This window comes from Phascolarctos cinereus, unplaced genomic scaffold (assembly GCF_003287225.1).
Source record: "Phascolarctos cinereus isolate Bilbo 61053 unplaced genomic scaffold, phaCin_HiC Scaffold_3;HRSCAF=262, whole genome shotgun sequence".
NCBI classification, from domain to species: domain Eukaryota; kingdom Metazoa; phylum Chordata; class Mammalia; order Diprotodontia; family Phascolarctidae; genus Phascolarctos; species Phascolarctos cinereus.
The window spans coordinates 93,261,854-93,288,825 of record NW_027555736.1 but is presented as its reverse complement, the minus strand read 5'-3'; the positions used below and the strand labels follow the sequence as shown (position 1 = coordinate 93,288,825).

Genomic DNA, 26,972 nt, shown 5'->3' with positions numbered 1-26,972 from the left:
ATAAGGGCCTCATTTCTAAAATATATAGAGAATTAAGTCAAATCTATAAGACTACAAGTCATTCCCCAATTGATAAATGGTGAAAGGATATGAACAGGCAGTTCTCAGGTGAAGAAATTAAAGCCATCTATAGTCTAAATCACTACTGATGAGAAAAATGCAAATCAAAACAACTCTGAGGTACCACATCACACCTATCCGATTGGCCCACATGACAAAACAGGAAAATGGTAAATGTTGGAGAAGATATGGGAAAAGTGGAACGCTAATGCATTGTTGGTGGAGTTGTGAAATGATCCAACCATTTTGGAGAACAATTTGGAACTATGCCCAAAGGGCTATCAAAATGGGCATACCCTTTGACCCAGCAATAGCACTTCTAAGGCTATATCCCAAAGAGATCATACAAATGGGAAAAGGACTCACATATACAAAAATATTTATAGCAGCTCTTTTTGTGGTGGCAAAGAATTGGAAATTGAGAGGATGTCCATCAATTGGGGAATGGCTGAGCAAGTTGTGGTATATGAATGTAATGGAATATTATTGTGCTATAAGAAATCATGAGTAGGCAGACTAGAAAAAAGCTGGAAAGACTTGTATGGTCTGATGTTGAGTAAAATGAGCAGAACCAGGAGAACACTGTACACAGTAATAGCCACTTTGTGCAATGACTAACACTGATAGACTTAGCCCTTCTCAGCAAAACAAGGATCTAAGACATCTCCAAAGGCCTCATGACAGAAAATCTTATCCACATCCAAAGAAAGAACTATGGAGTTTGAATGCAGATTGAAGCATACTATTTGCTATTTTTTTTTCTTCTGTTGTATTTTGTTTCCTCTTTTTGGTGGTTCTTCTTATTGGTTTTAATTCTCACTTAAAACATCATTAATGTGAAAATGTGTTTAATAAGAATGTATATGTATAGCCTATATCAGATTGCTCTGGGTCTTGGGGAGGGAGGTGAGGAGGGAGGGGGAGAAAAATTCAAAACTCAAAAGCTTATGGAAGTGATTGTTGATAATTCAAAATAAATTAATTAAGAAAGCATCACTTGATCTTTCTATCTCCTTAACAAACTGCTATTATCTTTCTGCCCATTTTTTGCCAATCTTCTATTAAAAAAAAGTTGACTATAGTTGCTAAATCCACTTCTTTTAAAAAAAATATTATTTTAATTTTTACCAGATTACATGTTAAAACAATTTGCAATATTTAAAATAAGTTTTGAGTTTGAAATTCTATCCCTCTCTACCTCTCAACTCTTTTCTAGTATGGTAAATAATGCGAAATAGTTGAAACATGTACAATCATACAGAATGTTTCCATAGCAGTCATTTTGTACAAGAAGACTCTAGTATAAAAATAGAAAGTGAAAAACAGCATGCTTCAGTCCGTATTCAGACAGTTGCAGTTCTTTCTATGGAGACAGTATGCTTCATGAAGAGTCTTTTGGGATTGTCTTGGATCTTTGTATTGCTGAGTGTTGGGAGCCAAGTCCTTATGGAAAATCTCTAAGTCCTTATAGACTTAAGGGGTAAGTATGTATAGAGGCTTTCCTCAGGATAAACACTCCCTTGACTTTTGCCCTAATTCCATTTGTTATAGTTTGTTGATTCCAAGTTCTCACTCATGCCCAGCCTTGAGGCCAGCAGGCTGACTGGGGCAGGTAATACTAAGAACTAGGCAGGGAAATAATGGATACAAATTTTGGCATTAAAACTACTTTCTCATGAGAAAATAAGGATCTTTAACTGCTTAGTTTGTGTATGTTATTAATTAGCGCTTGTAGAACATTTCTCATGGTACAAAGCTGTTTTTCTATGGGTACATAACGAGAAAACTCCTGAAATAAACTAGTCTTGAGCATCGACCTCTAAGACACCACTAGCCAAACTTTTCTTTTCCTTCTCCGTTTTTCCTTACCACTCTGTCCTATACCACGCCAGCTGCTGGCAGCTGAAAATAGCTAAGTCATTCACAATTCATTGTACAACTATTGCTTTTACTGTGTACAGCTTTCTCTTGGTTTTGTTCCCTTCATTTGGCATCAGTTTATGTTAGTTTTCCAGGTTTTGCTGTACATACACATACATATGCATATAATTATTCTATATATCTTTTTACCGATTTTTTTCTCTTACCATCATGACTGAGAATCCTATCCACCTTCCCTAACCATCAGCAGTACGTATATGTGTCATCATCCACTATCAGAATATAAGGTCCTTGAAGGCAAAAAACATCTTGATTTATATTTTTATGCCCAGAATTTAGCAAAGTGTTGGGCAAATACTTATGTGTGTGTGTGTGTGTGTGTGTGTGTGTGTGTGTGTGTGTGTGTGTATGTGTGTGTGTATAATGATTAAAAAATCATTTATTTATTTTCCCCAAACCCATGACTCTTAACAATTTTTTCTCTTATTGAAAAGAAAACCATAATCCTTCAAGTCACCCAGGTTCACAACCTCAGAGTCTTCTTAGATTCCTCAATTTCTGTTATACCATATATCCAGTCAGTTGCTACATCTTTTTACCTGTACAGCATCTCATTGTACCTCTACAACATCTCTTCCAGATGTTCCTAATTACCACTTTTACAGGCACCACATTAGTCTAATGACCAGGAGTGGGGAACCTGTGACCTCATGGCCACATGTGGCTTTCTAGGTCCTTGGGTGCAGCTTTTTGATTAAGTCCAAGTTTTACAGAACAAATCCTTTTATTAAGGGCATTTGTTCTGTAAAGTTTAGATTCAGTCAAATGGGAGCACTTGAGGACCTAGAGGGTCATCTGTGGCCTTGAGGCCTCAGGTTCCCACCCCTTATATATTATACTATAATCCCTTTTAACCTCTTGCCTGAATACTGCAATAACTTCTTAATTGGGTTATCTACTTCATGTTTCTGGCCTCTAATCACCCACATAGCAGCCAAATGATTTAGTTAAAGCTTAGATCTAACCAGATCATTCTCCTACTCAATATACTCTAATGATTCCCTATTACCTCTAAGTTAAAACATAAATTCTTCTGAACAGCATTCACATGTAAACACCTCTATTGACAATCAAAACTTTTCATAGTGTGGTCACTATTTAATGTCCCAGCATTTGACATGTAAACATTATTATACAATCAACTTTCCCAATATTACACATATGATGCATATAACTTCCCTTCACAAACTCTAAGGTTTAGCTATGCTAACCTCTTCCTATTTTTCATAGATAGCACTGCATCTTTCATCTCCATGACTTTGTACTCTCTGTCCCCCAAACCTGGAATGCAATCCCACCTTCTACCTTTTATCCCATCTCTTCCTTTTAGAACCACTAATTTCATTGAAGATTCAACTCAAGCAATACCTTTTACATGAGGCCTTTCCCAACACCTCTAGCTGCTAGTGTATTCATGGTTAAAAAAAGTGTCTTACATCTATTTTTTTATATATGTATATATAAGCATGTTTGTCTCTCATAGAAGAAAAATGTGGAATGAAAGAAAGAAATGAATATTTATTAAGCATTTGCTATGTAGCAGGTAGCATGCTAAGCAATTTGTTAATGGTATCTCATTTGATCCTCACAACAGCCCTAGGAGGTAGGTGTTATTATTATGTCCATTTTACAATTGCAGAAATGGAGGCAGACAGAGGTAAAATGACATGCTCAGGGTTACAAAGATAATAAGTGTGATCAGGATTTCAGGATTTGAACTCAAGTCTTCCTAACTCAAGACACAGTGTTCCATCCTCTGTGTTGCTTACTTTGTTTTGTCTTTGTATCCATAGCACATATTTTAGTATCTGTCACACAGGAGGAGCTTAATAAATGCTTATTAATAAATTGATTGACATTGTAGAAGAGGTTCTTGGTCAGGGATGGGTTGGACTATGTGACTTTTAGTTCTGAGATTCTATCACTCTCTGATTGTTTACTACACATTTATAATAGTCAAGAACCCATATTTCATTTTTTTAATTAAAATTTATTTTTGATTGGCATTAAGTTTTTCTCCCTTCCAATTATTCCCCCTGCTGGAAAAAAAAAAACAAAATCATAATACTAAATATGAATTTTTAGTGGGATCTGTAAGCTAAGAAACTCTTTTCTTTAGTGTGTGTGTGTATGTGTGTGTGTGTGTGTGTGTGTGTGTTAGACTTTGTTCCAAGCTGCCTAGAATAGCTATTAATGGCAAATAGTCTTTTCCTAAGTAGCTATCCATACCCATGTTGGTGTTCACTTGCTTTCAGTCATGTCTGACTCTGTTTCCCGTTTTGGGATTTTCCTGGCAAAAGGTATTGGAGCAGTTTGTTGTTTCCTTCTCTAGCTTATCTACAGAAGGGAAGTTTACACAAACAGGGTTAAACCAGGGTTACGGAGCTAGTAAGTGTATGAGACTAGATTTGAACTCAGCTCTTTCTGACTCCAAACCCAGAGCTCTACCCACTGTGCCACCTAGCTACCCCTTCAACACCCATACATTCTATATAATTCTAAAAGGCCACCTCCAAATGAACCATTTGGTCTTCTGAGTTGAGACCACAGTTTATATTTCTGTGGCTGGATACATTAAAGCAGTGCACAAAATTGCTTACAGATGTTTTTGCCTAGCTTGAAGAGTCAAGATAGGGTAATTCTCTTCTCTGAGTGGTAGACACATTGTTTCTGTAGTCAGACTATGTAGACAGCTATAAGTACTGGAGAATTACTCCCACAGTAAAGTAGGGAACAAAATCCCTGATTTCTTGTTTCTGTGAAGGAAGAACAACAGAGTTGAAGGACAGCTAAAAGAAAAGATTTGTTTGATTAGATATTTATCTTCTGGACTATTTTTAATATAGTTTCAATAGAGAGGTCATAAAAAGCATTGTGTGTTCTATGAAATCTTCTAGGCAAGTTGGTATTGTTGCAGACATTTTATGAGAAACAAAAAAAAAAGAGATAGACAGATGAATAGACTGTGTAATATAGTGTAAAGAGCACTGGCTATAAAACCAGATCACCTGAGTTCAAATTGGGCAATTCACTTAACTTCTGTAAGTCCCAATTTCTTCATTTGTTTGCAAAAAGAATAGGATGGAGTGGGAAAAGTTGGATTAGGTGAACTCCTAGGTTCCACCTAGGTCCAATTCTATGTAATCATTTCTTAGATTGATAGCCATTCTCTAGTAATTTATCAAAGAATTTGAAGAGGCAATTCCCAAAGGAAGAAATCCAAGCTATAATAGGCATATGGAAAAAATGCTCCAAAATTCTAATAATTAGAGAAATGCAAATCATCAAACCACTCTTTTGAACTGATGCCTATCAGATTGGCAAAATGACAAAAAAAGGAAAATGACAATTGTGGGAAGACAGGCACTGAATTGCTATTGATGGACTTGTGACTGTGTCTAGCCATTTTGGAGCAGTTCAGAACTACATTCCAAAAGTCAAGAAACAGAGTATAACTGTTTACTCAACAATATCACTGGTAAATTTACATGCCCAAGAAATAAAGAGGACAAATTGTTCATTTGTGCAGAGATATTTATAGTAGCTGTATTTGTTGTAGCAAACAACTAGAAACAAAGTGATGTTGTATATGTAGCCATATTTTTAGATTTATATAGTCATTTCCAAATTGACTATTTTCAAATTTTTCTTCTCACACTTGCTTTTCAGATTATTTCCCATCAGGCTCTTTAAAAAAAAAACCAACTGGGTTGAATTCATGTTAAAACAATTTCTAACTTTTTAAAATAAGTTTTGAGCTCCAAATTCTCTCTTTCCCTCCATCATTTCCTCCCTCCCCTAACCCCTCTCTGGGATGTTAAGCAATCCTATATAGTTTATACATGTTCAATCATGTGAAATATTTCCATGGTAGTTATTTTTTTACAAAAAGACTAATATTAAGAAAGAAAGAAAGAAATAATGAAGGAAAGAAAGAAAGAAAGATAGCGTCCTTCTGTCTGTTTTCAGACAGTATCAGTTCTTCTTCTGGAGGCAGATAATATGCTTTATCAGGAGTCCATTGGGATCGTCTTGGATCATTGTGTTGCTGAGAATAGCTAAGTCCTTCACAGTTCATTGTACAATATTGCTGTTACTGTGTACAAAATTCTCCTGGTTCCATTCACATCTTTTTGCTTCAATTCATGTAAGCCCTTCCAGTTTTTGTGAAATCATCCTGCTTGTCATTTCTTATAACACAATAATAGCTGAATCTACTCCTTCAGCATCCTCTTACTTAAGTCCCATTACAATATCACTTACAACCCAATAAACTGACTGAAATTTTTAGCTCCACGACTCCCAATAACCTCTTCATTGCTAAATTCTGCAACCTTCTCTTAGGCCTCATTGTTCTCATCTGTATCTTTTGACACTGTCACAACCAACCCCTCAATGCCTTCTTTCCTTCTCTCTGCCTTATAATTTGACTCTCCAGGGTATCTTTAAATTTCGCTTATCATTCTTTAGACACCTTTGCAGGATAGATCATTCTCCATCTCTTGTACTTTTAGGGTTAGAGTGTTACAATGCTCTCTCTCTCTCTCTCTCTCTCTCTCTCTCTCTCTCTCTCTCTCTCTCTCCTCTCTTAGACATGTCATCTGCTCTCATAGATTCAAGAATCATCTCTATGCAGATGACTCCCAAATCTATAAATCAACCCCTTATTACTTTTTCTGAAATCTTCTCCTACATATCTATTATTTGCTAGACATTTCCTCCTAAATGTCCCATAAACATCTCAAAATGATTATTTACAAAATGGAACTCAGTAGTTTCCCCCTAACCTCATCCTTTACTGAGGAGAAAATATTGACTTCTTAATATTTTATTTGGGGAATTCAAAGCCCGCCACCATCTATTTCTTACCTACCTCTCCAGCCTGATACTGTATTACTCCCTTCTATGCACTCTATGTTTGTTGAATTTGTTGAATGTTTGTTGAATCTGAGCAGCTAGTAATCAGATTAACAAAGACTGTTTAACACCTACCCATGTTCTTTGCCTGCCTATAATTATAATGGAAAATTTACCCACCATTCGGTTTTATCTGTGATTAAAATTAGAAATGCACACTTGGCAGCTTATCTCTTTTTGTGCCCCTTTCCCACTGCAATGCCAGCAGAAGATAAGATTTTGTTATAAAAGAACATTTATAGGCTTTTTGGAGTGTTGCATGGAGTTTGCCTGAATTTCCATGGTGAGTGAGGGATGTCTTTTCCAGAGCTCTTTTATTATGTACATTATTCAAAATAAAACAGAATATTTGAAAAAAAATCAAGTGAACATGAATCACCACAGTCTTTGTTGTGTTTCTTTCCCACGACTAACCTATGTATTTAGCTTTATTTAGATGCTGCTAATTTGGACAATCTCTCTGCTACTGGGCACAGTGGCAGGTAAGAAACCATATTTCTGTCAGTATTGGACATGTAGGCCTCTTGTGAGTGTCAGTCTATGAAATGGTTCAGAATTATTTTCTATATAGAGACAGTCTGATGGAATAGATTGAAAGCCAGTCTATGCATCAGGAAAGGTTGGGTTCATGTCTCACCCCTGGTATATACCGGCTGCATTGATTGTGGGCAAGTAACTTAACCTCTCTGTGCTCTAGGTAGCTGTCTAAGACTAAGTTGCAGAGTAGGGGTTAATCTGCATTGTTGAGGGAATGCCTCACAATAATGTCTCTACATTCATGGAATCACAGGATGGCCACAAATAAATATCCCATGCCATAGTGTTCTAACTTTAACTTCAGGTAACTTTGCCAACACTGAACATTTTTTCTTTGGGGGAGCCCACCGACATTGTAATGTTCGAGCCCAGAATTATGCGAACTTCAGATTTGACTTCCTCACATGCTGAGCCTGCATCTCCTTCATTTTGCGTGCCACTTGGGCCAAAGTTTTGGTTGGGCCCAAGGGATGAAAGTTTTTTGGGTCATGGATAAAATTTAAGCTGTCAACTGAATGTTCAACACTGACTAGAGCTGGGAGCATCTCTGCCCCTCACATAGAATGGAAGAACCTGTTGGTTCCAACTTGTACAGTGCTTTGCTGTTCAGCACAATTCAACAGGAATGTACTGAATGCCAACTGTGTACCAAACACTGTATATACAGAGAGGAAGAAAACATAGTGCATTCCCCTAAGGACTTAGAATGGAGCAAGGAAGATGAGGTATGTGCCCAAACAGCTATAAAGCAAGGTAGAATATGCTAAGGGGAGAGATCCAACCATAGGGACATGAGAAATGTGAGGATAAGGAAATCACATCCAGCTGGCAGAATTAGGGAAGACTTTTTCAGGAAGTAGTACTGGAATTGGGCCTTGAAGAAAATAAGATGTAAGGGGGAGAAGGGGAAGCATGAGCGAAGTATAATCAGATCTAGCGGCTAAAATGACTTAATAGGTTTTTTAGTCCAGTCTTCTCATTTTTACAATTACCTAAATGAGGCTCAGGGAACTTAAATTACTTTGCAAGGTCACACAGCTCAGACTAAGGATCTTAGTCTTTCTGACTCCCAGCCCAGTCTTTTACTCACTATACTCCCGACAATACATGAAGCAGATAAGATGACACTGAGGGATGATTAATAGTCTAGTTTGACTAAGAGTATATGAAAGGGATTGATATTTAATTGAATTAGACAAAGGTATAAAGGAAGGATGGAATTGTTATGATAGGGAGCTTTAAAAGAAAATTATATTACACTGTATCCATTGGATAATGGGGAGTCACTGATGGTGTTTGATAAGAGTCATAATGTAAAGATTACATTACCAAGATTGTAACAGAGAGAACAGAGAGACTGGAGGCAGATGGACCCATTAAAAGGTATCGCTATTGTCCCACTGAGAAGTGATTAAGCCTTTAAGACGGGGAGGTTGTAGTAGTAGTAGAAATGAAGGGCAGGATGTGAGAGATGCTATTGAGGTTAAATCAATAGAACTTGGTAACTGATTAGATGTAGAGGATAAAGAAGGGAGAAAAATCCAAAATGACTTTGGGTTTTCCAGGTTCAGAGACTGGTAAGATTGTACTGCCATCAACAGAAACTGACAGGTTAAAAGAGGGTCAGTTTTCTGGAGGGAAGGGATGAGTGCACTTGGAATCATGTTGAATTTAAGGGACTGTTCTGACAGGTTCTGTAGGCAGCTAGAAATACATATTCTCTCACTGGATCCCCCAAACACCCCAATTATGTATTATTATTATTATTATTATTATCCCTATTTTACAATGAGAAAACTGAAGTTCAGAGCTTCTCTGACTTGTCCAGAGTCATACAGGTAGTGAAAAAACACAAATCACAATTATATGTTTCTTTATGTTTTTAAAAGCAAGTTGTCAGGATACTTCTGTAAAAGAACAAAGTTTATTCTACTGCACTGTTCTACCTTTAATTAAGGTGTACTCTTTTTGTATATTTTTGAGGCTGGATCTCTCTATGTCTCTCAGGTTGGAAGACCAAGGGTTACTCACTGGCCTCATGTAATCACCACTGGTCAACATGAAAACTTTGATCTACACTGTTTCTGACCTGGGTCATTTCACTTCCTCCCTAGGCAACCTGGTGACTCCCTGCTCCCCAAAACCTGACATATTGAGGCCAGTTTGGTCCCATTGCAGTTTAAAAGTTCTGAGCTCAGGAGAACCTTCAAGGTTAGCCTCCCCCATAGATGGGACTACAGTGTGGGCTGCCACAGCCAGCATTAAGGTGTGTTAGCGGTACTTAACACAGTATGTGTCACATAGCAGGTGCTCAACACATCTTTCTTGATTAACTAAGGTGTGTTTTCTTCAGATTGTATTGCCTGTCGACCCACCACAGAAATGGTGAGAACAAAAAAAATGGGTTTGGGGGCAGGTCTTACCATGGCAATAAGAGGAATGAGGCACTTGAGTATTTTAAATAATGTGTCTTTAGCACTTAGTAAAGAAGAACATGGATGTTACTTATAACCATTTAGTGACTTTGAGGAGAGGGAAGTAAAATGTAAAACATTTTAACAAGTCCTCCTTCTATGTAGCAGAGAATGCATCAAAACTGCCCTCTAATGAAAAAAAATGCTCTAAATCCCTGTTGATTAGAGAAATGCAAATCAAAACAACTCTTGAGGTACCACATCACACCTATCAGCTTGGCCAACATGACAAAACAGGAAAATGATAAATGTTGGAGAAGATGTGGGAAAATTGGAACACTAATGCATTGTTGGTGGAGTTGTGAAATGATCCAACCATTTTGGAGAACAATTTGGAACTATGCCCAAAGGGCTATCAAAATGGGCATACCCTTTGACCCAGCAATAGCACTTCTAAGGCTATATCCCAAAGAGATCATACAAATGGGAAAAGAACCCATATATACAAAAATATTTATAGCAGCTCTTTTTGTGGTGCCAAAGAATTGGAAATTAAGAGGATGTCCATCAGTTGGGGAATGGCTGAACAAGTTGTGGTATATGAATGTAATGGAATATTATTGTGCTATAAGAAATGATGAGCAAGAAGAGTTCAGAAAAAGCTGGAAAGACTTATATGTTCTGATGCTGAGTGAAATGAGCAGATCCAGGAGAATGTTGTACCCAGTAACAGCCATGTTGTGCGATGACTAACGTTGATAGACTTAGCCCTTCTTAGCAATAGAGGGATGTAAGACATCTCTAAAGGCCTCATGATGGAAAATGTTATCCACATCCAAAGAAAGAACTATGGTGTTTGAATGCAGATTGAAGCATGCTATTTGCTGTTTGTTATTCTTCTGTTGTGTTTTGTTTCATCTTTCTGGTGGTTCCTCATATTGGTTCTAATTCTTACTTACAACATCACCAATGTGAAAATGTGTTTAATAGGAATGTATATGTATAGCCTATATGAGATTGCTGATGGTCTTCAGGAGAGAGGTGGGGAGAGAGGGGGAGAAAAATTTAAAACTCAAAAGCTTATGGAAGTGATTGTTGATAAAGCAAAATAAATTAATAAAAAGGTGGAAAAAAACTGCCCTCTAAGTTAATTTATCTCTGAGATGTTCTTTTTTGGGGGATTACAGGAGATGAAGTTTGCTATCCAAGAGTTGGATGTTTTACAGATGATATACCATGAGCTGGCATTGTGGAAAGACCCTTTAAAGTGCTCCCCTGGTCTCCACAAGACATCAACACACGTTTTCTTCTGTATACCAATGAATCCCAAACACTTATCAAGTAAGTCATGCTATTACTTGAAGATTTGTGACTTGTGCATATTATTTAGAGGAGATAATCGGCTGTTTAGATTTCCTAGCTCCTCAGTGAAGATGCACCAGAGAAGACAGTTGGAAACTTTGGGAACTTTCTAAAAACAAAAGATCAAGTTCTAATTTACTGTGAATTTTCTCAGGAGTCACTGTTTGTCTTATGTCAAGTCAAGTCAAGTCAACAAGCATTTATTAGGCACCTTCTATGTGCCAGGCTCTGTGGTAAGTGCCAAGGACACAGAGGGAAAAAGAAACCAAATAAATAAATAAATAAATAAAGCCAAACCAGTCTCCAAGAGTTCAGATTCTAATGGGGAAGACCACATGCAAACAGCTGTGCACCAAGTTGAAGATCTATATTTTGTATTTACACTATTAACAATTGCTTTAAATGTAATAGATAAGAATCAACTCTTCCTCTTTCCCGGTCACATTTTTGCACATTCAAACTGCTTTCACTATCATTATTAGAGCATATGTTTCACACTGTATTTCCTATGTGATGACAGAGTCCTGGTGTATTTACCAATTAGGCTGTCATTTGCAATAGTGTAAATGTAGCTATGAAGAAGACCTCTTTCTCAGAAGCTTCTATCCTCTTGTTGAAAGCATCATATTTCAGAAAATAGAGAGGTTGATAAGCAATTTTTTTTCTTCTTAACACAGGAAATTCTTCCAGACAATTTGGCAACTGTCAAAAGCTCTAATTCCAACAAGAAGAGAAAAACTCAATTTGTTGTTCATGGCTTCATTGACAATGGTGAAGAAGAATGGTTGACAAGCATATCCAAGGTAGGATAACAGCAGTAGTAATCCCCACCCTCTCATTCCCTTATACTAATCTTTACAGGGCCCCTTCATCCCAACAACAGCATAAGGAGAATAGAACAAGTTTTATTGTCCTCTTTTTGTACATATGAGAACTGAGCAATCAAATGTTATCCCTTATGCTCACACTCCCTCCCCCCCAAAAAGCAGTGAATTGTAGTAGAAAATGCATGGGATTTAGAATCAAAAGAAGTGGGTTGAAATCCTGCCTCTGATGCTTCCTTCTTGTGATCCTATGACCAGTTTGTAAAGGAAGTAGCAAGTAGGATCTTTTGACCCCGTGACCAACTTTCTTTCTACCTTACCATTTTGCCTCTGATTATACTCTTATGTTGCCACTAAAGATACTCTCTTAGTCTTTATTCAGGTTTTCTCATTAATCTTGCACCTTAAATGAAATATTTAACTTAGTATAGGAGAAAAATATTCCATAAGCCTTGATTTCTACTCACTGACCTCTCACTGAAAGCAAAAGATGTACACCTCCTACATCCATTTGATCTTTACTTCTGGTTTCAATGTTTGAAACCTAGAAATGATGGTTTCTCTCTGATCATGAAAGTTATAAAAAGAGAATTGTGGGACACCTCATTTTCTTTCCAAATGGAGGAGAGGAAATTCCCTGAATGTCAGAAGAATATTCTTTCACATCTTGTAGATATAAATGGAATCTGGGAAGGTAAATCCATTCACTATATAACAAAAGTTACTATTAAAATGAATATTACCGTCTCGCCAAACTTACCAAGTTGTCTAACAAACAGCTTGCCTTATTCTTCTATAAACTATGGATTTTAAAGTCTTTTCTGTAGTACTCTACTATTGTATGAGACCTCCCTTCTAGAATGGAGGTAGGTAGTTACCACAGGAAATGGATTTGTGAAAGATTTTCACTGGGTCAGTCTAGCTTGTCCTTTAATAAGCTACAGAACTCAAACATATCCATTTTGGCTCAAAATAAATTCCCCCCACTATGTAGATTTGGCCCCATTTTTGTAACCACTAACTCCTTCTGAGAGCCACAGTGGTCTAGTGATTAGAGAGCTGATCTCAGAGTAAGGGAGACTTTGAGTAGATCCTACCTTTGACAAGTACTATTTGTATGATGCTGGGCAAGTCACTGACTCTCTTGGTAGCCCAGCTTTCTCTCTAAGTTGAAGAGAATGTGCCGATCGCTATTGGTAGAGAAGCTCTCTTTCCGGAAGCTCTGTATATTAATGAAATGATAAGCATTTTCTGACAGTACATAGTGATAGCTGAATATCATAAAACATACATTATCCTTTTTTATTAAAAGCCTGATATGTCCTTAAAGTTTGACCATGATCTATGTAGTGTATGACTTATTTAAAAGTCAAATTTACAATTACAATTTTGAATAAAAAAAATGATACAGTGCCCCTTCTGTATGATCCCATCTACTTTCACAGGAACTCTAGATTTTGCAGCATGTAATCACCTACGAAGTTACAAGTATTATGCAGATAGCATCCTCAACCCAGCTGGCTTTTCTGGATACCCTGTGCTTCCTACAAAGATTTTGAGGCATTAAGTTATTGCTTACCATGAGAATCAACATTGCATACAGCATAGAGAAGTTGGGTTCCAAGTCCCAAAAGTTGGGATCTTTTCCTGGCACATCATAAGCTTGCCCTTGGTCAGGTAGCTTAACTTCCCAGTGCTCTGGAAAGGTACTGATCTGCTTTGATAGAGGGAATTGCCTTACCATGAGCTTTCTTATAAATGATGTTACATGTCAAGAATAAGTAAAAAGGTATTTCTCTACAAAGAATAACAGACCTGGAAGAAACAAGGACCATTAGAGGTTATTTAATACAAACTACACTTGAAAGCAATCCTTAATACAACATGCCTGATAAGTGACCACCTAGGGGCCTTTAAAGTCCTCCATCAGGGGAAGGGGGCTTATCACCAGCCCATTGCACTATTGGAACCTCTAATTGCCAGTAACTTTTTTTTTTTACTGACATGAAGCCTGTTTCCTCTTCCTATACTTCCTATGATTCCTGGTTCTGTGTTCTGGGGCCTAATAAAATATTTCTGATCCCTTTCTCACCACAGTTCTAAGGATAGCTATCAAGTGGTTCCTGTTTCTTCTCCTCTGCACAATAAATACCATCAGATCCTTGAGAAAAATTAGATGGAGCATCCCCGAGTCTCCAATCCCCCCAAATCTCTCTAGAATTCATGAGAATATGGTGGTATAGTATAAAGAGTACTGAACTAGAAATTAGATGACCTGGGTTCCTGTTCTATTCCAACACAATGTGACCTACAGCATTGTCTCTAGGGCTCCAATTTATTTACCTGGAAAAGGAGGAAAGTGGGCCACATTTCTCTAAGACCCTTCTAGTCCTAGCGTTTGTTGATTTTTAATATTATTTTCCACACACACTATATGTTGAATGAATGTTGCTACATGATGATTCTACCTTAAGTCATATGAACCCAATTTTAATCACACAATGATATTAGCATTTTCAGGGTAAATATGAAATTTTCACTTTGGTTTAAAGTGCCCTAATGATTGCCTCATCTTTCTTTCCCTTATGGGCACTGGTAAAGTATTTATTTCATTTAGGGTCATTTTAGAAACTTTCTTTGGGAGCCATTTTTGAAAAGAAGAAAGCATGCAGAAATCTGAGCTAATGTCTGTATCCTTCCAAACTGAAAAATGTAATTAAAATCAGAAAAATTTCCCAAAATAAGGATTATCTAAACATCCTGATAACAGATTGGATTTTTCAGTTTTGTCTAGAGTTGTAGCATAGTATACACAGAGCTTTGGATTCCTTATAGTAGAAAAAAAAGTTTTCTCATATCTAGTAAGCATTTTTGTGTTGTGATCTTGGATCCCAAGTATTGATAAGATTCACCCAATTACATTTAAAAACTAGCCTTTCTTTAGTTCATACAAATGTTCATTCTGAAAATGATCAATGCTGAATGTCATTTAACAAGGAAAAACATCTCAAGTTCTAGTTGGTAGTTCTGTCACAATAGACACTGTACCGCACTTGGTGTTAGAAACACCTGAGTTCCAATTCCACCTCAGACAGCTACTAGTGATGAGACCCAAGGCAACTAATTAAATCTCTCAGCCTCAGTTTCATCATCTGTGGAATGGGAATAATGATCACACCTACCTTACAGGTTGTGTTGTAAGTGCTATACAAATGCCATCTATGATTGTAGGGTGGGGGAAGGGAAGGTCATAATTACATATTCCGTTCTTAGGTTATGCTAACGCTCACTAGTACATGTTTGTTGAAAACTGCCTTCATCATTCCATTTAAGCTACTAGTTCAGAGAATATGTATTGTATTATACATACTTAGTCTGCAGGACAGGATAGGTGTTCTATATATTTTTAGATCTAAGATTATTTTTTTCTCAACTGTTATGAAAGTACCAGAATTACAGTTGCTTTTTAGATAATTGATGGGGTGAGTTGTAGGGAGGTAAAACTGGAAAGATAACATGTTCTTAATTACCATTTATGTATTTTCATCAGAATAAGTGCTTTCTTTGTCCATCTGGAGGGTGACCACAGATGGGCCACTATGCTGACAGATTTGCTGGTAAAACAACCTCAGTGGGACAGGTCTTTATCTCAACACTGGGGATGCCAGTAATTTTGCTCGTAAGTTTCCATTTGACTTTCCTCATTTTCAAATGTTATTGCCTCCAGTGCAAAGAGGAAAAGGAAGGGAATGACTATATTTGGGAGATGACTCCTGGATACTGATGGCCAATTTAGAGGAGGTAGATTTTCCCTGGCCTGAGGAATCTGGATGACAGCACAGCATGAGTCCATTGTTAAATGTGTTGGATGTAGAAATGGACCTCTTCTTTCAAATGCTTCTTGAAATAGATTGCCAAATATCCAGAGGTTTCACAAAATAAATTTCCTAGTTTCTGTAGTTGAGATATTGGCACATGCCTTTAAACATGCACCCATGTTTTGTTTGTGAATATTAAGAAAAAACATTTTGGAGTTCAAGGGTGGTGAAGCTGTGGCGTCAAGGCCACATGTGGCCCTTTATGTCCTCAAGTGTGGCCCTTTGATTGAATCCAAATTTCACAGATTCACAGATTTGTTCTGTGAAGTTTGGATTCCATCAAAGAGCTACACTTGAGGACTTCGGGGGCCATGGGTCCCTATACCTCTGGTCAGGCAGTTTTTTTTTTCTTTTTATGCTGCTTACGCAATAACTCCTGAAAGATGAACTCTATGAGTTGTAATAATAGCTTATTCATTGATGGGAGTATATAAAGGATCTTAGAATAGCTACACATAGTGGAATATGCCATTATTTCTATGTGTTCTCACCGGGAAATGAAAGAAGGGAGGAGAGGATAAAGACCCAATAGGCCAAAGATGTGGGAGAAAACTTTACTTCACAATTTTGCTCTCACACTGTCCTAGCAGGATTGACGTGCTGTGTAGATGAGCCATGTTGAGATAGTGTGGCAGAGTATATAGAGTGAGGAACTTGGAGTCAGGAAGATCTAGGTTCAATTCCCACTTCTGATCCTTCCTAGGTGGGTGACTCTGCATAAATCCATTAATCTCTCTGACTCTCACTTTCCTCATCTGGAAAATGAGAGTGTTAACAAGATGGCCTCTAAAGTCCCTTCCAGCTCTGAATTTATGATCTTCAAATCATATTATACAGTTGAAAGAGTACTGGGCTTAGAGTCCCGATAGGAAGCGAGATTGAATTCCAGGCTCTGCTAGCTGTTTATATTAATATGTGATCTTGGTCAAATACCTTATACTTTCAAAGCCTTGGCTTTCTCATCTCTAATATGGGGATAAATATACTCTTCACAAAGTTTGTTTTGTGGGGAAAACATTTCATAAACTGTCAAGCACCATGATAGCGAGCTGCAAGTTGGTGAAGTAACCATAGATGACATAACATTTTTAATATGAAATTTACAAATTTGGAAAAATTGCAGATTGAGTCAGGGGACAGATTAATTTAATGAAAAATATCAATTATAGACTATTTAAAAAGAAATGCTATTTTAAGAAAGCAGAAATCCCAAGTCATAAATATGTAGTAATAAAATGTAAGGAACAGGAGAATGGAAAAAAAATACTGGACAAAGAGTCAACAGACCTCAAGTCTTGGGCTGGTTTTGTCGCTAATTAACAGCATGAATTTGGGCAAGACCAGAGTAGATTGAATGCTGAAGATAAATCAGAAGATCTGAGTTTGACCTTGGACAAGTCATCTAATCTCACTAAGTCTCAGTTTCTCCTTCTGGCAAATAGGGATAAGAATAGCACTTCCCTCATGAGGTTATTTTGAGTAACTAATGAGATACTATGTGTAAAGCAATTTGCAAACTTTCAAGGGCTATAAAAAATATTAGCTATTATCATTATTCTCCAAGCTCTGATTTTCTTAGAAGAGCTCACATTTGTATAAGATTATAAGGTGCTCATCTACAAAAGTGAAGGGGTTAGATTAGAATTTCACTTGGGTTTCTTCCACCTTTTATCTTGTAGAGATGCATAAAAATTGGGTAAGTTAATATTAAATATTATTATGCTAGGCCCCCATTATATCACAGTGAAAAAGTTCTTTAACAGAAGTATTGCCAAACAGAAGTTGCAAACATTATGAAGAAGTAGTCAATGCCTAATCACTTAGAAAAGTCCTCTTCTGCCTTTAGTTTGAATTCATTTTATTAGTATGAAGTGAAAATTTACAAATAAAGGAATTAGTTAAAAATTTGTATTCAATAAGAGTCATGCATTCTCTAACAAAATTATCATGCATTACACATTGCTGGTATCTAAATTAATTTTATTAAAATTTCTATTTCTTTCCCTCCATATACATTTATATATTTAAGAGATTTGTTTCTTCATATTTCTATATTCCTCTATAGGTTGGAGTATAAGGTAGCTGTCACATTGTCTGGAACCAAGGTTGCTGGAACAGTAATAGTTTCTTTGTTTGGAAGTAATGGAAACAGCAGGCAGTATAATATTTACAAGTGAGTTCAATATTATCAAATATCTTATGTGTTGGAATTATTTCTTTATATAAATATGTTTTAACCAAATTATTGTTTATATTTTCATTACTATGAAAATTGACTTAGTATTACATGTATATTTTATGAAGTTAATCTCAAGACTTCATTTTGAATTTCACACTCTGAAACTGACTTCACAATTTGCTTTCTAACTTTGGTGCATTGTTACTTACTGGGCAAATCATTTATTTTTATTTCATAAAATGATTTTTTTCTTCTTGTCACCAGGTGTTTAATTTATAAGCATAATTATGCTACTAACACAACTGATGGAGGAAAGAGATTTAATGAGGTCATCGTTTATTAAATTATAGGAGAAAGTTGTGACTAAAACATGTCAAAATATTATGAGGTATTTGGGGCATAAATTACAACTATGTGCATTTTTTTGCCTTTGCTTAATATATTGGAAACACTATTTAATTAGCAAAATATGTATCATGTGTAGATTTCATAAGTAAACCTATGTGTAGAGATTCCTGTACTTAAGTTTGTTATCTACTTCTATTTCAAGGGGGAGTCTACAACCAGGTTCTACACATAGTAATGAGATTGATTCAGATATTAATGTTGGAACACTTCAAAGGGTTAAATTTCTTTGGAAAATAATGTGATCAATCCAACCCTGCCCACAGTAGGAAAATCACTGTAGAAATTTCTGATGGACAAACATAAGTGTTTTTTATTGTGAACCAAGAGAGACAGGAAGTATAAAGAGTCATAGCTGTATTATGCTGACCCAGAAAATCTACTTTGAGATAGATTTATTTCAGTAGCCTTCTCATATTACCTTTAGCTTATAGGTAAAATATTTCATGAGGTGATAGCTTACTCTAGGAAAATTGAAGTTTTAAAGATGTTTTGGTTGGTATTGTGTCATCCAATAAAAGTCCATGAAAGGTCAGAGTTTGACCCTGAGATTCTACCTTCGTGAAATTCCAATTATTTAAGTAGGTCTCTACCTAATGTACTTCAAAGGAGCAAAGAATCACAGAGTTTAGAGAGAGGAGGAACCTTAGAAATCACCTAATCCAAGTCTCATTGTACAGATGAGAAAACTGAGGCTCAGAGAAAGTTAAGGGAAATGACATCATAGATGAGTTCCATAGAATAATGCGGTAAATACCATGAAGAGCACTTTTGACTGAATAATATAGTAAAGTTGTACCATGTTATCTTAGAGTTTGGCTGTAATTCATTAATATTGTTATTGAAAAATGACCACATTTGAATTAATGTTGTGTGGTAAATGCCTGGTTACTAATAGGAAAATCATTTAATGGTCATGTACCAATTTCTTCCTCGATCCTTTCAGGGCCAAGATATTCCTATACCATGTGTTTTTGGAAATGTCTAGTATAGTTCAAGTACTGCTACTGAGTTAAACATGAGAAAAACTAAACATAAGAAAAAAACAACAAAAGTAGGAAAGGAATATTTTACTGTGGGGTAGTTTCTTGTGCTGCTTCCTATATTTATTTAACATTTAGTGAATATTCACTGAGTGCCTATAAAATGCTGGACAAGGTGTTTGAAGAGAATGCAAGAACAAATAAAAGCTTCTTATACATTTATCTATTCTTTGTATCCCCAGTATTTAGTAAAAGTCTTTGCATGTAGTACATAGTAGATATTTAATAAATGTTGACTAATTTAATTGTTAAATTGAATTGATCATGCTAACTGTCCTCACAGAGCAGGAACTTCAGGAAATATGCAGTATCGTGCTCAATTTCAGTTTCCCAAATGGTGTTCCATAGAATCCTGGTATTCAGCACCCAAACTGCATAAGGGTTCAAGGATAGTATTTTGAGGCTAGCAATATTTTCTTCTCTAGAAAATTACATACAAAATTATGTACCCAACAGACTTATTACCTGAAGTATTTTTAATGCAAAAAATAGGCTTATTTCCACTTTTTCTTTAAAATATTCTTGACATTCCCTTTATTCTGGAGGCATTCCATACCCCTAGATTTCGTTGAGCAGCATCTGACACTGTGCCTGGCATGTAGTAGGTGCTAAATACATGCTAGATTTTTTGTTTGACTGATTATGGGTTCTGTCAGTATCTTTAAAGCCTATCAGTGTTGTGGCCAAATTAGTTTCTCAAGTGCCACATTAAATAGTTGGCAATATTTTAAAATACATAGACAATACCTGTTCCCATTCCTCTGGGCCTTGCACTTCTTGAAGTTACTGGGAAGGTCCTCAGCTAGACGTACTTGATGCAAAACTTAAAAATTAGCTCTTTTGAAACATCCAGTACCCTCCCCACTTCTCACAAGAGTGGCTTCAATTCTAGAACCTTTTTTCTCTGTCCATTTTAGTTTTTTCCCAGATAGAGTACAAGGTAAGCTGGCAATCTTAGTAAACACAGTCATCTGTATTTATGCTTTAAGACACTATAAAAAAGCATTTCTTGAGTACCTACTATGATCAAGGCTCTTAATTAAATGCTTTAAAGGATGCAAAATGTTTGCTACATATGTGAGCTTAAAGGAGTTACTGAATCTCAGGGCTTTATGGTGCTCATAGGGGGCAACTCGGTGACACAGTGACACCCAGATGTGTGAACCTAGGGAAGTCATTTAGCTTATGTTTAAGATTCCTCATCTGTACAATAAGGATAATAACAGTCACCTACCTCCCAAGGTTGTTATGAAGATGAAGTGAAGTTATTGTTAAGTGCCTGGGAAACAGCAAGTTCTATAGAAATATTAGTTAGTTGTAGTAGTAATAGTTTGTAGTAGTAGTAGTAATAGTAAAATGAGAGGGGTAGAATAGATTCAATCCAATCAAGCAAGCATTTATTAAGCATCTACAATGTATAAGGCACTATCCCAGGCATAATTCTTGACCTCAGTGTGGTTTATATCCTACTGTTTCCTCCAGCTTTAATTCCTACGATAAAGGGGTTTATATTCGAATAAAGAAATATAACTTACTCAAACTACTAGAGTAAAACTATAAAGGCTTAGGAGAAATATAAAATGCTGTGAGATAGCTCTAAACATGCTTATTTATGAAGGTAATAAGATAATTATACTTAATAGTCCATTATTTTCTGCAGGTACAATTTGTGTAGCAAAGAAACCATAAGAGAAGATGTTCTGCTAACTCTCAGTGCTTGCTAAAAGCATGTTAAAGTGAAATCATTATTTCTTGTAGTAATAAAAGGCAAATGTTAAACTGTACATTGCATTCATTCATCATTAATATTTACTTTATTTTCGTTGTAATTTTTAGTGGGGAAACTTATTTTAAATTAAGGATTTGTTCTAGAACTATACCTGAACATTTATTGAATTTCCCAAATTATCTCCTGGCATTTTGCTAAGATGATGATTTTGGAAATCACCATTTATCATCATGGATTGGTGATCATTATTCATTTAAACAATGCCACTATCTTTATTTTTTACTGCCTTGTCCAGACTTAATGAAAACAGTTGTAATATCTATACTTTCTAGGTTTATATCATTAGCATAAAGGGAAGGTGAGCATTTTTTCTGTTGTTTTTGCTGATTTTACCACTTTGTCACCATTCCACCTGACTTCTTAGAGAAGATGATATTTAAAGAGATGAAATCATGACTGATATGAAATTACCTAGTGTTGAGGAATACGTTAGACAATAATGGAAGAGATTTAGTAGAAGAGGAAAAAAAGGCCAAGAAAAGTTTAATTTGAGTTCAGTGGAAAGAAATAGAAAAATGGGCAGATTATCTATAGGAGTGACACTGATGAGGAAGTATGCATTACCTAGAGATTTATGAGCAGTTGGAGGAAATAAGAAGTTAATAAGGACATATTTGATGATGATCCTAGTGGGTGAGTGTCAGGGAGCACCATTTTCAAGTATATTGATGAGAGGTTAAATTCTACACACATACACACACACACACACACGTAGCAATGCGCATACCCATCATTTGCTTCGACTACTCATTTTCACATAAAGCATTAAGTTCCAGCTATCAAGAGTTAAGCAATGTCCAAATAATGCCAATGCAAATAATTTGTTGATAGAATATTTCATTTTTCATGCTTGCACTAATTAACAAGTGAGTAAACTAAACAATTTAATTTATCAATACATGAAGAAAAATGTTTTGCATGACTCTATTGTGCTATATCTGAATTATGGCTGTCCTCCATGCCTGGAATGTTTGCCCTCTGCATGTCTGATTCCTAGCTTTCCCAGTTTTTTTTTTAAGACTTAACTCAAAGCCCATTTCCTATGAGAAGCTTTTCCCAGTTCCTCTTACCCCTACACATCCCTAGATTTTTCCTTTGAAGATAATAATCCATTTACACACTATATATGTTATATATACATAGCTATTTGAATGTGGTTTCCCGCATTTGAAAGTGAACCCCTTTGAAGTCAGGGATTATGTTTTCACCTTTCTTTGCATCTGCATCAAATAGCACAGTTCCTTCATATATACATATATATGTATTACATATATATATATTTTGCACGTGTAAAGGTTCAGAGTACTTGAAACGGGGCAGGCTACTTGCAAATGGAAGTTTACTACCTGTACATAGGCACAAAGAAGACCAAGCCAAGTACAGAAAATTTTTAAAAAATGAACATAAGTTTTAAAAACACAGTTTTTAATCAAAAATCAATTTGTTAAGATAATTTCTATTTTGAACTCAAAGAAGTATTAATGCATTATAATTATTTTAAGTTATTTTTAACCATATTTTAAAAATTAGCCTAAATTGTTTTGCACTCTATTTTTGAACTTTATGAAATGTTTTTGTTAAAAACACAAATAAACCATAACTTCATGGCTTAAAAAACTTCATTTCAAACTTTTCTCTGGAATTAGGGCAGATTCCATTTCCTAACATATATATATATATAAAAAGGTCAACCCTTCTTAAGTAAAGTACTGGTATGGGGCAGCTAGATGGCATAGTGCATAGAACACTGGCCCTGAAGTCAGGAGGACCAGAGTTCAAATCCGGCCTCAGAGTAAATACTTGACATTTACTTGCTGTGTGACCCTGGGCAAGTTACTTAACCCCAATTGCCTAAAAATAAAAATAAAAAAGAAGAGCACTGGTATTACATCAATAAAGGGTAGGGCAAAGACAGATTGAAAATTAATTGGAAACTAAATAATCTAATCCTAACAAAATGTGGGCACAATAACAGATCATAGAAATAATTGATAATCTCATCTAAGAGAATGAGAATAATGAAACAACATGCCAAACTAATGGGATACAACCAAAGCAATACTTAAGGGAAAATGTATTTCTCTAAATTCATACATCAATAAAATAGACAAAAAGCAGATGCAACAACCAAAAAAAAACTAGAAAAAGAACAAATTAAAAAGCACCAATTAAGCATCAAATTGGAAATCCTGAAAACCAAAGATGAGATTAATAAAATTGAAAATAAGAAAACTATTGAGCTAATAAATAAGAGTTTATTTTATGAAAAAAAAACAACCCAAGAATGTAGATCGACCACTGGTAAATTTGATTTTAAAAAAAGAAGGAAGAAAATGATATTTCCAGCACAAAAATGAAAAGAGCAAATTCACCACCAATGAAGAAGAAATTAAAGCAATCATTAGGTAATATTTTTGTAATTTTATGCCATTAAATCTGACAAAGTTAAATTGATGAATATTTATGAAAATGTAAATCACACAATAACAGAAAAGAAAATAGAATACTTAAATTACTCTATCTTAGAAAAAGAAATAAAATGAGCCGTCAATGAACAGCCAAAGAAAAAAATCCCTAGTGTCAGATGGGTTCAAAAGTGAATTCTATGAAATATTTAAAGAGCAACTAATTCCAGTATTATATAAACTATTTAGAAAAGCAAAGAAGGAGTCCTACCAAATTCTTTTTATGACAGAAATATGGTATACATGCCTAAACCAGGAAAAGGTAAAACAGAAAGAAAACTATAGACCAATTTCCCTAATGAATATTGATACAAAAATTTTAAATAAATACTAGGAAGGAGAGTACAGCAATATATTACCAGGATGATACACTATGACCAGGTAGGATTTCTACCAGGAATGTAAGTCTGGTTCCATCTTAGGAAAACTATCAGTGTAGTTGACCATATCAATAATAAAATCATCAGAAATTGTAAGATTATCTAAATGGTTTCTGAAAAAAAAACCTTTTGATGAAATACAGCACTCATTCCTAATAAAAACAATAAAGAACAAGGAATAATTAGAGCTTTCCCTAAAATGATATATACTATCTATCTAAAAGCATTAGCAAGCATTATATGTAATGGGAATAAGCTAGAAGCCTTCCCATTTAGATGAAAGGTGAAGCAAGGATGCCCATTCTTATGATTATTATCAATAATGTAATAGAGATTTTAGATTTAGCGACAAGAAAAGAAAAAGAAACAACTTCTAGAAAGACATCTAGCTTGTAAACCCCCAAGATATCTTTTTTTTTAAGGCAATTGGGGTTAAATGACTTGTCCAGGATCACGCAGCTAGTAAGTGTCAAGTGTTTGATGTGGCACCAGATTTGAACTCAGGTCCTCCTGACTTCAGGACCAGTGCTCTATCCACTGTGCCACCTAGCTGCCCCAATGCAAAGATACCTTACAAGATTTCCTTGTTCCTTGTTTCTTTGTGGACAAAAAGAGGGGAGAGGAGAGGGGAAGAGATTGGAGGGTAGGGAACAAGGGAGGGACAAGTGGAAGGCAGGGGAGAGGAAGGAGGAGGAGTGGAGATGGGTTGGGGGGGAGCTTAGGAGAGGGGAGAAGGAAGGAAAAAATGAAAGAAGGGAGGAAGGGAAAGAAGGGGCTGCATTGCCTTACCGGGAATGGCCAGTTGGTTCCCCAGTAGGGCAGCTTGTATTACTCACAAGATGTCTGTCCTTCATTCTTGAAGAGGACCTTGACATCAGGAAGGTGAGGCTATGACTTGCAAGTGAATTGGATTCAAGTGAAGGAGGCCTGTGCAAAGTCACCAGCCTCACTTTCTCTTCTAGAGCCATCTGAACCCAGTTATAGGATATAGCTCAGGATGACTGGAGATGGCCCTAGATGCAGTAGGAGAACTTGACCTTTTGAAACTAAGGTCTTTCCCAGGTAATGCCTATTCAGTGATTATGGCTAGGTAAGAAAGGAGATGAACATTGGACTGTTTTTACCTAGTTCAAAAAAAAATCAATTTGGGAGGGGAAGACACTCAGGGTTTCTGGCTAAAACAGAAACAGTTTGCTTTTTAATTTACTCTGAGCCTTCCAGGCCCAAACAATGACTGTGTGGGTCTTGGGCTGGGTCTCATTGTTGGCCAATCAATGAGAGCTAGAGTGATTTGGGTTGAAGGCATAGTCCCTAAGAAAGAAATCTAGCCTGTAAATTCTACAATATCTTGGGAGGTTTCAATGATCAAAAGTTCCATTCCTTTGGGAAGAGCACTCACAGGTAAGGATATTAAACCCTGCATGGACTGGGGGAGAAGAGGGAAAGGGGAAGGAGGGGATATAGTCTTATGTTACAACTACAATTCTGACTGAATCTAAAGGCTTTTCCAACTCCCCTCAATGCTTGTGCCTTCCTTCTTTTGATTATCTCCAGTTTGTCCTGTATATATTTTGTCTGTATATAGTTGTTTAAATGTCATCTACCTCATTAGACAGTGGCCCTCTTGACAATACAAATCATATTGTCCTTTTTTGTATGTGTTCCCAATGCTTAACATCATGCCTGGCACATAGAACGTCCTTATAAATGCCCACTGACTGACTGACTTCATGTTTCATTGCACTTCCTATCTTCCTTTCTGCATAATTCATTAATGCAAATTGTTGGTAGCTCTATTTTATAGACATGAGTTTTCGACTCTTCTTATATCACCTCCTCCCCCTTTCCCCCCACCACTTCCCATGTCCATGTCCATTTTTGTATCTCTTCATGGGTTTCCCTCAGTTTCCTTGCTTGAGACAGAATTTCCTTTCATGCGGTTGGCTGGATGATTGCTTTGCTATGTTTGAAGCAACCTCAGACTGTGGAAGTTGACAATGGGTATACCTCCTCCACCCCTTTTTAGTCCCCTTCACATTCTTATGACAGTTAATGTCCATCTGGCTAGATTGTGCATGAACGATGGAGAACTGAACTCAATTGGAATGAGGACAGGTGAGGCTATCTGAAGGCTATAACAAATTTATACAGCACTTGGTATGCTACATTGACATTTTGATTATCCGGAGCCACAGATGGCAAGTGCCCTTCACTTTCCTTTGGTGATGCATGTCTGCCAGATCTCCCTGAAAGTTTGCACTTGTGTCAATATTGACTTGTCTGCAAATACACCTCCCCAAATGCTTGGCTTATTTTAAAAAACAAATATAAAAACCACCTCTCCCTTTGCCCAAATCTTTAGAGTCAGAGAGAAGTTGCAGGTGATGCAAAGATCATGTGAATTTTATCTAAATTAGTAGAATTTCTATGTAGGGCAGAATCTCTACTGATGGTGCCCTACAATTAGAATGGCTGAAAAGGTACACTAGTTAAAAGACACGGATTTCTTTAATTTGTAGAGTTATAGGATTTAGAGCAAGAAAGAACTTTAGACATACTCTATTCTTACCTTCTTATTTTACAAATAAAATGATTGAATCCCAGAGAGGGAAGGTGACTTTCCCAAGATTACACAAGTAGTGGAGTTAGGATTTTAACCCAAGACTTTTGTTTCTGAGCCCAGTGTTCTTTTGACTACATCTCACTGTAGAATTGGTCATGCAGGTACCTTCCTGCATGTCCACGTACAGGGTCTGGTATCTAAAGATATTTTATGTG

The 26,972-nt window shown here is 36.2% G+C and overlaps 1 long non-coding RNA gene and 1 pseudogene across 1 annotated transcript; both read left to right on the top strand.

Moving 5' to 3' along the window:
* The first annotated feature begins 1,395 nt into the window (after positions 1-1,395).
* Positions 1,396-12,034, top strand: LOC110209544 (uncharacterized). The gene is made up of 3 exons (XR_002324852.2): positions 1,396-1,540; positions 11,057-11,210; positions 11,909-12,034. It is a non-coding gene; the product is annotated as an uncharacterized LOC110209544 (long non-coding RNA).
* An 881-nt stretch (positions 12,035-12,915) lies between these two features.
* On the top strand, positions 12,916-21,316 carry LOC144456391 (pancreatic triacylglycerol lipase-like; annotated as a pseudogene).
* The last annotated feature ends 5,656 nt before the right edge of the window (positions 21,317-26,972 follow it).